The 13,212-nt window shown below is 39.3% G+C and overlaps 1 long non-coding RNA gene across 1 annotated transcript; it reads right to left on the reverse strand.

Annotated features, from left to right (window-relative positions):
- Positions 1-1,245: 1,245 nt before the first annotated feature.
- Positions 1,246-8,355, reverse strand: LOC130543114 (uncharacterized). Its single transcript, XR_008958165.1, has 2 exons — positions 5,266-8,355; positions 1,246-3,988 (listed from the first exon to the last, which is right to left on the reverse strand). It is a non-coding gene; the product is annotated as an uncharacterized LOC130543114 (long non-coding RNA).
- Between the last annotated feature and the right edge of the window lie 4,857 nt (positions 8,356-13,212).

Below are 13,212 nucleotides of genomic sequence, written 5' to 3' on the forward strand. Positions count from 1 at the left end.
CATTAGGGTGACCCCAATCTAAGCACATTAGAATGACCTTCCTCTGCAGAACTATCTTAATGCCTCCGGTCTTCCTCATCATTTCTAGTCCATATTCTTTTTTTAAATACTCAAAATTCCAGCAGTTCTACATCTAGGAATATCCCATGACTATGCCAGCAGGCTCACGAAATGACATGTGTACAAGATTATTTCTCAAAGCGCTCTTTGTAATAGCAAAAGAAGCAATCTAAACATGTACCAATAGGGGACTGGTTAAATAAATTATGGTATTTAATCATACAGTGGAAGACTAGGCATCTATAAATAAGAATGGAGAGGTTCTTTTTGTGGTGATATGGCATAATGTCCAAGGTCTACTGGGAAATGATTTTAAAAATACAGGGGTCAGCAATGCACATAAAGGTCATCATTGTATAAAAGGGGAAGGGAGACTATGACACACACATATGTATATATGAATAAAATAGCTCTGGAAAAATACACGCAAAAATGATATGATTGTTGGGGGTTGCCTAGCTGGCTCAGTCAGTAGAGTATGTGACTCTTGATCCCAGATTTGTGAGTTTAAGTCCCACATTGGGCATGGAGCCTACTTTTAAAAATTAAAATAAAAAATATAAAAAATGAATTTTAAAAATCCAGAGCAGATTGTACTAGAATAAAAACAAAAAGATATGGTTGTTTACTTCTAAGGAGAATAACTGAGTAGCTGAGGGGCAGTGACTACAAAGCTTTGTGAAACTTTCAAATTTTGAAGCATATGCATGCATTACCCATATGCAAAATAAAATTGTCAAGTAAGTTTCCTGAAAGAAGAAGATTGACCAATTAGGTACTAACTGTTAAAAGCAAATCAAGGCCATACTGATTGTAAACACCCCAGGAAAATGTCTGATCTTGAATTTGGTGCCCCTGCACAGCATCTTGTCTTTAGCTGATACCTTGAGCTGATACCTTTAGCTGTTCCCACTCAGCGTATTTCTTTGTACTTTAAAATGGGTGTGTCGCTTTAGTGGATAATGTGCACTGGCTCACTCAGCCTGCATTCTACCCTTCTCTAGGGTGCCTTCCTGTACAGGAGAGGCTAGAACAGTAAAATCTGCAATCCTGGCTCCTTCGCAGGTACAACTCTGGATGTGAGTTGGCTTCTGTCAATTAGACATATTCAAATGAGATTTGGAAGGGCAGAAATCAGGTGAGAGCTCTTGTTCCTCTTGCTTACTTTTCTGCGCAGGTGAGGTCATGGAAATGTGAGATTTTATTGTTTTATAGCAGCACCTTCAGTGTTCCTTCTACAGCGTTCTGGGGGTTGGAGTGCAGTCACTGTGGCAACAGGAGCCATGTTGGATTCCTGAACCCTAAATCCACGAATCCTGCTTCCATGGTATTGTGGTCTTGAACTCCGTCATTCCAAGTAGTGGCCTCAGAAGGCAGTCCCCTGGTGAGTCCGTTCTATATTGCTCTAGAAGTCATTCCTGACGTCCCAGCCTCGAACCTGCTCCTTCAGCCCTTTCGAAGATATTTTCTTTTAAGATTTTATTTATTCATTTGAGACAGATACAGAGAGAGAGAGAGAGAGAGAGAGCACAAGCAGAGGGAGAGGAAGAAGGAGAGGGAGAAGCAGACTCCCTGCGGATCAGGGACCCTGACACAGGACTCGACCCCAGGACCCTGAGATCATGACCTGCACCGAAGGCAGATGCCCAACCATCTGAGCCACCCGGGCGCCCCTTTCAAAGATTTCCTAAGCACATAAATCTGTATGATATATCCCTTCATGCTTAAGATACCTCCAATGGTTTCTGTTTTGTGCACTAAACCCTAGCTGGTAATCAGTAAGATTTTAGAATACATGGAAATGTTGTGTCTGGACCCTCACGTTCTAATCCAGGTTATTCTCATTACGAGCTGCCTCCCCATCTGTGATCCTGGCCTGCCCTTCACTGTGATTCCAACCTGACCCCAGCCTAATAAGATATGCAAAGCCCAAATTCAGTAGCCCTCTGGCTTTGCTGCTTATTCTAACCTAACTTTTGTTCCAAGTGTTTCAGCTTCGGGCATAAGCTCCCCTCTAGAGCTGAGTTTCTACAGTTGTCACTCAGTTTCTTAAGAACTGGATTTTTGCTTCATACCTTGGAAGCTGAGTTCCTGCATAGATGATTAGAAAATTATCTGGATTTCTGCTCACTGCTAGTGCTCCAGACTGGAAACCACCTCAGGGAGCCAAGACTACCAGCATGGCTATACTGGTGGTTAAAATACTGAAAGGGCTACTATCCGGGACACGCCAGTGTTTCCTCACACTTCTGCTCCCATCTGGAGGCCACCTGGGCCCTCCCTCCAGTGTATCTACTCAAGAGTTAATGCTCTGTCCAGCAGGGTCCTCTGGGCACTGGTTCCATAGCCATGGTCAGCCTCAATTCTGATTAGTCTTTGTTCCCAGTTGGTTGTCAAATATTTTGAAAAGCATCTCTGTATACAAGCCTGTAGTGTCTTTGCTGATTGGGTAATCCTTTTTACCTCTATTATTTCTTTGCAGCTGGGATACTTGCCTTCCATTTATTCCATGAATCTTGACTGTTCGGCTCTGGGGACTATATTATCTAGCTCTTGGTTTTAGATTCCAGTTTCTACTGATGTCCAGGAATTTTATATTATCTATCCTTCTGACAGATCTCTTAACTTTGATCAACCTCACTAACTCATTATTGCAGAAAAGACGCTGGGATTATGGACACCTTTTAAAAGCTTCAATTTTTACCTGCCTTTAGTCCCAGGCTTCTGAATCAATCCTATTCTAAGCTATATTTATAAGAAATAATTAATATTTAAAAACATTTCTGGTTATAATTTAGATCTTCTCTTTAAATAGCTACAATAAACTGTACACCCTTAAATTGAGTTAATCTTTGTTATTGGGAAATACTATTAAAATCAAGACAATTTGACAAAATTGGTCAAATTCGCACTCAACCTTTATAAAAGCTATCAACTTTTCTGCTGCAAAACATGTATTAGGTTTTTCCTTATTATCTGGATCATTATTCCACCATATAGAGAACCAACGGTTGCTCAAAGTTACAGAATTCATAATACACCTACCTTTTAAAGAATACTGGTGCTTTTCTTGTAAGGAATCTAAGAAGAGAGTTGCAAGATAGGTTCACAAAGGGAGAACACTTAAAGTAGAAGAAATTCAAATGGGTGCATATTAATTTTTTTTGGAAAGGAAAATCAAGGACATGTTCTAAATTAGAAGACAAGAAATCCTGGTGAAAATGTATTAATCTGTGCCAGCAAAACAAGGGCAAAAATCAAAAAAGAAGACATGGGATACAAGAACACAGTAACTAACCAAGAGTCCAGTGAAGAAGAATGCCAAGAAGTGGCCGATCTGGAAGCCATCTATCTCCCGAGGACATTAAGTCAGCGTGCTCCATGTATTCAAAGAATGGAAGTATTTCATGCTATGGATGGATAAGAGAGGCACATATGTCTTCTCTTCAACAGGGAAAAAGAAAGGCAATTGGGATTTGTAGGAAAAACAAATAAAACAAAATCTCAAGAAAGCCACAGTCCAGATAGGAAGCAAACTAAAATGTGGCTTGATTTTGAACATGATGGAATTTAAGGAAAGGGACATCTTCTCTTAAGTGGCAGTGGGAGGGGTCGAAAAGTGGACTCATGAAAGAGGAAATGTTGTCCTGGTGTAGCACCTGTTTTTGCACTAAGTAATGTTTACATTGTGATAACAGAGCAAATGTTGCTTACTGCCAGTCAAAGTTTAGAATTGGTTATGGACAAAACATTGAATATTTGTTTATAGCTACAGAACAGAATGTAGCTGTCATTAACCTTGATGTCATAAAACTAAAAGATAGAAAGCAAAAGTGAAGCTGACAGAGTTTGGTTGGAAGGAGGCAAGGAAAGGAGGGTGTGGTAACGGCTTCATCTTACCTACAGGGGAGACAACGGGAGACAAGAGCTATTGTAAAAAAAAAAAAAAAAAAAAAAAAGCTGATGAACCAGGAACAGCACCTTATCTTAAGTTAAAAAGACTTTCAATATAATAACAAAGATAATATACTAAAACTGAAGAGGAGAGAAAATAGCTTAAGTAGTTAAATCTTTACCCTTTTCAAAGGTAGGAGTAGATGTCTACAATTGATACATCAAGAAATATTAACATAGGAGGGGCGCCTGGGTGGCTCAGTTGGTTAAGCATCTACCTTCAGCTCAGGTCATGATCCTGGGGTCTTGGGTCGAGCCCCATGCGTCGGGCTCCCTCCTAAGTGGGGAGCCTGCTTCTCTCTTCCCTCCCAGCATGTGCTCTCTCTCGCTATCTCTGTCTCTCTTCTCTCAAATAAGTTATTTTTTAAAAAAGAATATTAATACTTGTATTCCTTAAGTAATTATCACTTATTTCTTACTTCAAAGATTTCTAGACATGTGGTCATTGAATACAAGACATTAAACACAATTTTTTCAAAAATATCAGATGACCTGAGGTTTTGCTACAGATTGATGAAGGTTTTGTGGACATTTCCTTTCCTAGTGAGAAATAAAACCGAATGATGGTGTAAAGGAACTCTTAGCACTTTGTAGCTTCTCCATTTTAATGGGGGCACCTTCAAGCATACACTCCTGAGGAGTAGAGCAGTGATAAGTAACTTCCTCCTACATCATTTCGCTCAAGCACAAAATAAGCAAAAGAGGATGGGGAGAGATTTATCCTCTCCCATTTGTTGGGACAAGTAGTTGTGGCCTGAACAGCTTTAAAAATTTGCACAGGGGCGCCTGGGTGGCACAGCGGTTAAGCGTCTGCCTTCGGCTCAGGGTGTGATCCCGGTGTTATGGGATCGAGCCCCACATCAGGCTCTTCCGCTATGAGCCTGCTTCTTCCTCTCCCACTCCCTCTGCTTGTGTTCCCTCTCTCGCTGGCTGTCTCTATCTCTGTCAAATAAATAAATAAATAAAACCTTTTAAAAAAAATTTGCACAGCATGTGAACACTTACAGGGCTGGATTCTTATCCACATATTGAATATCGCCTGAACTTTTTGTTTTTAATGAGATTTCCTAAGAAACATCTAAAATGTTATTGAAAATCCTTTCATTATACTAGAAGCCACACAAATTTTCTTTCATACTCAATCTCCAATGGATATTGGCTGTTCTCCACTTTCCTGTAACCTAGTTTATCTATAATCTTGTATAAAAATCTCTCCCTTGCTATATTTTGAGATAAGGGTGGGATACTTACAAGGCAGCTAGTAATGAAGTTCTGGTCCAGTTTTAGTGCACACATAAATGAGGGGAAAAACATAAAAAGTACTCCTAGAATAAGAGCAGCACAAATTTTTGATTGATTAAACAAATATATATTGAATATTTATTATGTACTAAGCACAAACTAGCTGATAAAATTCTATATCAAGATAGGACTAGAAGCATTATTCTATCCCTGGTAACACTTTAACTGCTTGAAATTTTAGAAAATGTATTCGTTGGGGCGCCTGGGTGGCACAGTGGTTAAGCGTCTGCCTTCGGCTCAGGGTGTGATCCCGGCGTTATGGGATCGAGCCCCACATCAGGCTCTTCCGCTATGAGCCTGCTTCTTCCTCTCCCACTCCCCCTGCTTGTGTTCCCTCTCTCGCTGGCTGTCTCTATCTCTGTCAAATAAATAAATAAAATCTTAAAAAAAAAAAAAAAGAAAATGTATTCGTTGTGTAGGATTTCCCATCTTTGTCACTACTGACATTTTGGACCAGGGAAGTCTTTGTTGTAGGAGGCTGTCCTGTGCATTGTAGGATATTTGGTAGCATCCCTGTTTTCTCACACTAGATGCCAGTAATGTTCCTTCTGCTCCTCACCCTCCTTCCACCCAGTAGTGACAACCAAAAATGTCTCCAGACTTTGCAAAATATCCACTGAAGGCAAAATTGTACCTGGTTGAGGATCACTGAGTGTGATTGCATTTAAAGACTAAAATTTATTTAATTTTAGACACTACTGTGCCTACTTTGCCTGCTTCTTACATGATGAATTTGTCTTGCACAGAGTTGAACATCTTAACTTGAGAAATACGAACCATGATGGACTCTGATTCTTAGGATCAATGAAATCATTAGTACTGCAACTGATGGCATTTTCAGTTAATTTACGAATAGCAAGACAAATATGACTAGATATTTTTAGGTTGCAGAGGTCTATCTTAAACCATACACAGCTGATAAAAAATGCGGAATCTAAGTTCTAGGATTTCTCTTGAGTTAACCAGATGGTGTGCTTATGATCTGCCTACAAAATCTTTCCATTCTTTTCAAATAAAAAGCTATTTTTTACTTTCTACTTTAAGATCATATGCTTTTCAATTCTTTCCAAGTGAAAAAAAATATACAGGCTATGTTAGACACTAAAATAAACTATCACAAGTCCTGGGATTCCTGGGACTCGTGATAATCTAAGGAAAAATGTCACCTACGTTCATGATCTTTACCCTCACATTCTTGATGATGGCATCATCTTGATGATGGCAAACACACATATACTTATTATGTGCCAGACACCATTCTAAACTCTTACATACATTTACATTTTTTCCACTTTACTGATATAGAATTGATACACAAAAACTGCACATATTTAATGTATACAGTTTGATGAGTTTGCACATATGCATATGCCCATGAAACCTTTACCATAATCAAGGTAATAAACAAATCAGAATTTCAGACAGAAAAGTTGCAAAAATAAGACAAAGAGCTCTTTAATACCTTTCACCCAGATTCACCAATTGTTAACATTTTACATTTGCTTCTCCCTATCCCCTTCATATATGTGTCTATCATAGTAATTTTTTTCTTGAGCCATTTAAGAGTAAGTTGCATTATGTCATTTTATCTCTAAATACCTCAGTAGTTAGTTTTTCCTAAAATCATGGAAACTGTAATTAATGTAATACTATTACCTAACCTACATTCAGGTTTCACCACTTGTCCTAAAAATGTCTTCTAAATCAGAAGAAAATCCAAGACTATGTGTGCAGTCACTTGTCATACCTCCTTAGCATCTTTTAACCTGGTGCAGTTTCTCGGTCTTTGTAGTAAATGACATTATTTTTGAAGAGCACAGGTCAGTTGTGTTGTAGACAGTCCCTTGGTTTGGATTTGTCTGAAAGCTCCTCATGATTAGATTCAGACTCAGTGATTTGGCTAGAATACTACAGAAGTGATGCTGAGTTGTTTTTTGTTGCTGTTGTTTTTTTCCTATGCTGAGTTCTCGTCAGTGCTTCAGAAGGCATATAATATTGGTTTGTCCCACTATTAGTGATACTGTCTTTAGTATTGGTTGAGGTGGTATCAACCAGATTTCTCCACTGTCAAGTTATTAGTTTACTCTTTGTACTTAATAGGTATCTTGTGGAAAGATATTCTGAGATGATGTAAATATTCTGTTATTCCTCAAACTTTCATTTACTAGTTTTACCATCCATAATTATTACTATTATGGTTATCAAATGATGCTTTTCTAATTCCCTCATTTCTTCCACATGACTTTCTACTTTAAGAATAAACTTTCTCCTTATCTATCTTTACCATTGTGGCCTTTTCTTTTTTTTTTTTTTTTAAGAGAGCGAGCGAGAATGGGGGGGCAAAGGGAGAGAGAATATTTTTTTTTAGATTTATTTACCTATTTTAGAGGGAGAGAGAGAGAGCAGGCACAAGTGGGGAGAGGGGCGGAGGGAAAAGGGGAGAAGCAGACTTCCACTGAGTGTGGAGCCCAACACGATGGGGCTCGCTCGATCTCACAACCCTGAGATCATGACCTGAGCTGAAATCAAGAGTAGGATGCTTAACCAACTGAGCCACCCAGGTGCCCCATGGCCCTGTTCTTTACTCAATAGGTTATATACCTTTCCTTTTTTTTTTTTTTTAATGTTCAAATTGTTACAGATTTTGTCCATGAGAGCTCCTTCAAACAGGTTCCTGTGACGTTGACATACCACAAAAGATGTTCCAAGTTCATCTTGTATTTTCCCTGCCTCAGACCTGGAATAAACCATTTCTTCAAGGAGTCTTGGTTCTTTTTAATGGAGAAAGAATTTAGATGCCAACATCCAGATACTTTATGTGCCCAATGCTACTGGGCTGTACGAGCAGACAAATGGGAAACAGACATATTTATATACACACATGCATACATACACATACATTAACATTTAATCATCATTATAATCCTATGAAGTAGCTACTACTTTTATTATTTTCATTTTACAGTTCAAGAAACTGAGGCACAGAAATTAAATAACTTGCTGAACGTCTTCCAGATAAGTGATAAGGCTGAGATTGGAACCTGGGTGGTCTGGCGGTCAAATATTTTAGCATAAATATTTGAAGATAAAAGTATTCTCAGTTGAGAAGAAAGTTTATACTATATAATCTAAAATTCTTATTGAGTTGACTTTAATGTCATATCTGTTTTCCATCAGGGGAAGAAGGGAGTAGGGAATGTACTGTTGACCTGTGAATCAAATCTAAGTTTCAGACTTGATACAGAATTTCCTCTTCCCTCAGAAAAGTAAAGGCTTGCAACTGCACCAAATTTACTATGCCTGGTTTTCTCTTCCCCAAGGATGAGTTCAGTCCTTCAAGGATTTTCAGGCCTTCATGGAAATAGGCTTCTGGTGAGCCTGCCCACCAATCCTGTAGATGTGCTGACTTCATTTCAGGCTAAGCTGAGGCTCCATCTCCTGCTGCTTATTCCCACTTCAAAGTATTCAGGAAAAGCAAGAAAATTGGTGTATTTTTTAAAGTGGAGGATGAAGAGGATCACGGATTTTTAGATAAGGTCGAAAGAAAATTATTACTTTAAAATTAAACAGGAAGTACTTCATGGTGGGATATGGGAAAGTTTGTAATACCTATCCAGAGAACATTTGCCTTCCTCATGATTACGTTGCTCTAAAGGGAGCAAAAATATTAAGAATCGGGGTGCCTGGGTGGCTCAGTCGTTAAGCATCTGCCTTCGGCTCAGGGCGTGATCCCGGCGTTGTGGGATCGAGCCCCACATCAGGCTCCTCCGCTGGGAGCCTGCTTCTTCCTCTCCCACTCCCCCTGCTTGTGTTCCCTCTCTCGCTGGCTCTCTCTCTCTCTGTTGAATAAATAAATAAAATCTTAAAAAAAAAAAAAAAAAAAAAAGAATCACTTGTAAGCCAAGTTGAATTCTGACCAGAAAGATAGACTTGTATCATGACACCAGTGTGAATTTATACTTGGACGATACTGTAATAGCAAAAAGAAGAATGTTGAACATACATTAGACATATACCCTTAACTTTGGGAGTGATATCATGAAAAATTTTATTAATTTTTTAAAGATTTTATTTATTTACTTGACAGAGAGAGAGAGAGAAAGAGAGCACAAGCAGGGAGGAGGGTCACTGAGAGAGGGAGAAGCAGACTCTATGCTGAACAGGGAGCCCGATGTGGGGCTTGATCCCAGGACCCTGAGATCATGACCCAAGCCAAAGGCAGATGCCCAACCAACTGAGCCACCCAGGTGCCCCTAAAAGAGTTTTTTAAAACAAAATTAAGGCACACATGAAAGAAAACTGCCATTTGACTATATTAAAGTTTTAAAATTCTGTACATCCAAAAATACCACAAACAAAATAAAGACAAGCTGCAGACTGGAAGAATATATTTGCAAATGCAAATCAATGACAAGGAATTAGTTTCTTGAGCACATAAAGTACTCCTATAAATCAGTACAAAAAAGACAACCCAATATTGTAAAATAATAATAATGATGATGATGACAGAGGGTATGAACAAGCACAAGAGCCCTTTACAGAAAAGGAAAATGAATAGCTAACAAACATGAATAATGCTCCACTTCACTGGTAATCAGGGACATTAAAACCACAATGAAATACCATTACATTGGCAAATGTTAAGAATTCGGAGCATGTTAAGCATTGGTAAAGATGTGAAGCAAAAGGTTACAAGGGTATGTTGGTGTCTCAACTTTGGAGACCAATTTGCAGCTGATATTGAAGTAGATGTTCATGCCCTAGGACCCGGCAATTCTACTCCTAGGTAAAGTTTCCTTTAGAGAAATGTTACTTGAATCAACAAGGCACTATGAAAAAGAATGCTCATAGCTACGTTGTGTGTAATACTTGGTAATACATACTTGGTAACAACCCAACCCATCTACAGGAGAAAGGTAAGTAGGATGTGGTATATTCATTCAAGGAAATTCTCTACAGCTGTGAAAATGTAAATCTGCAGCTATGTCCCCACAAATGAAGCTGGATGCAGAGGAATACACACCAGAAGATACTATTGGAGTACAAACTTAAAACATACAAAACCACCATACATATATTGCTTAAGGATATATACATATGTAGGGGTGCCTGGGTGGCACAGCAGTTAAGCGTCTGCCTTCGGCTCAGGGCGTGATCCCGGCGTTCTGGGATCGAGCCCCACATCAGGCTCTTCCGCTATGAGCCTGCTTCTTCCTCTCCCACTCCCCCTGCTTGTGTTCCCTCTCTCGCTGGCTGTCTCTATCTCTGTCAAATAAATAAATAAAATCTTTAAAAAAAAAAAGGATATATACATATGTAGTAAAATTTTAACAAAATGCATGGAAATGAGAACCACAAAATTTAGAAGTCTTCATTTTTGTTGGGAGAAAAAATAAGGAAAATATGATTATGGAATACAAACTGATAGTAATGCTATATTTCTTAAATTTTTTAAAAATTTTTTTATTTATTAATTTAACAGAGCAATGGAGAGAGTGAGAGAAAGCACAAGCAGGGGGAGCAGCAGAGGGAGAGGGAGAAGCAGGCTCCCCACGAAGCAGGGAGCCAGATGCGGGGCTCAATCCCAAGACCCCAGGATCATGACCTGAGCCAAAGGCAGATGCTTAACCATCTGAACCACCCAGGCACCCCTATTTTTTAACACAAGTGCTGACTACATTAATGTGCACATCTTTTTTGTAAGTCTGAAATGTCTCATAGTATATTTAAAAGAAATATCACCTTTGTCTTATTTTCCTGACTATAGACTCATCATGATGGAAATGTATTTCCTCATTTTGATAGAGAGGAATCACCCATTTTCCAATCAAGACTTTATGTTCTAGAATTTGGGTTCATCTCCACTGATTGTGTGTAGGGAGGGTGAGGGGTGTGCTGCAGTTCTTTTGTATTTCAGGGGCTGTCGTGGAAAAAAATTCTTCCAGTATTTCGTTGAAAAGGAATTAACCTGGTGTTGAGGATGAACACGGATGTGGAAGATACTGGTGCTTGGGATGGAAAAAGGAGGACGTAGCCTGGTTAGAGAAAAAGGAGTCCCAGGGACTGGGAAGGGGATTAGGTTTGGGGAAGTTTTCTTAAGAGGTTTGGATGGGTTGGGGCACTTGGGTGACTCAGTCTGTTAAGTATCTGACTCTTGATTTTGGCTCAGGTCATGATTTCAAGGTTGTGAGATCAAGCCTCGCAGAGAGCTTCACCCTGCATGTGGAACCTGCTTAAGATTCTCTCTCCTTCTCCCTCTGCCCCTTCCCACCTCAAAAAAAAGAAAGAGGTGTCTGTGTCCAGAGTGGTCAAGGCTGGCTTAAGTGCAGGGGCCTAAGAGCAAAACAGACGTCTCTATGCTCTGCCAGCCTGTGGTCAGTGGGGAGATGGCAGTGAGGGCATTTTGATGACCTTTACAGAGCAACAGGGCCTGATGAAGGACCATCGCCCAGCAATAGCATTCTCTAAAAGAAGCAATGGGAATAATGGAAAACTCAATGAACTACACTCGATCCTTGGCATCTCGTAAGATCCAGTGATGGGGTTAGAAAAATCCCATATTTCACCTATATTGAAAGTCCTTTAGTCAGGCCTGAGGAAGGTCAGTGTTAGATTTAAGTTAATTTAGAAAAACAGAGAAATACAATGTTTCTTACACCTGAATGATTAAACATTAAATTACTATCAGAAAGCTACCACACTGAATAAGCAAAGGGCTAGAGACTATTAGGAAAAGGTCCAAATACAGAGAAGATGGTGACTTAGTAGGTAACAGGAAGGAAACAGCTAGGAGTCTCTTTTTCTTATCTTCTCGGGGAGTTGGGGGAAGAAATAACCTCCAAAGCACCAGGCCAGACCAACAGTAAAACAAGAAAACAGGTTCATAATAAGAGACCTCATATAACCGAGGTGTTAGATGAAACTATCAGCTAGGCATCGCTGTGATTCAGCTTCCAAGAAAATAAACCCTATAGCCAACTGCACTGCCAGACTTATAGGGTCAGAGGACCAGAGAGAGAGAAATCCCACTGGGTGCCAGTTAGACCACATCCAGGTTTGAGGAAGACTGACTAGCCGAAAAGTACTCAGGAGTGAGTGGAGCTTTCAGGTAACCATGTTCTGTGACATGCTGTTCACAAGTATGACAACCCACATTCCTTATCCTTTCAAAAGGTAAATGTTATATATAACTACTTTCTCAATGAACACTAAATAAGATTGTACAAAAGTTACTTATATAAAACGTCCATGTTTTAAGACTATGCATAGGAAAAAGTGTATTGTCAGGGTTCTCCAGGGAAACAGAACCAATCGTAAATATATAAACATATAAATATATATGTATAAATATATATGAGAGTTTTATTATAAGGAATTAGCTCACACAATTACAGAGGCTGACAAGTCCAAATATATGCAGGGTAAGTAGGCAAGCCGGACACCCAGGAGAGCCAATGGTGTAGTTCCAGTCCAAAGGCTGGCAGACTTGAAACCCAGGAAGAGTTGAGTCCGAAGGCAGGAAAAAAACCAAGATTTCCCAACTTGAAGGCAGTCCGCCAAGAGGAATTCTCTCTTGGGGGTGGGATTTGGGGGGGTGGGAAGGAAGGTCAGCCTTTTTGTTCTATTCAGGCCTTCAGGTTGACGTCCACCCCACTTATGGAGGGCAATCTGTTTTACTCAGTCTACTTATTTAAATATTAATCTCATCCAAAACACTCTCACAGAAAAACTCCAAATAATGTTTGATCAAATATCTTTTAATAAGGCCAAATTTCTAAAAATATTTTCATATTCTAAATGTTTGCTCTGATTTCCAATTTCTTTTTTTTTTTAAAAAAAGATTTTATTTATTTGACAGAGAGAGAGAGACAGCCAGTGAGAGAGGGAACACAAGCA

Source organism: Ursus arctos, unplaced genomic scaffold, assembly GCF_023065955.2.
Source record: "Ursus arctos isolate Adak ecotype North America unplaced genomic scaffold, UrsArc2.0 scaffold_8, whole genome shotgun sequence".
NCBI lineage: Eukaryota > Metazoa > Chordata > Mammalia > Carnivora > Ursidae > Ursus > Ursus arctos.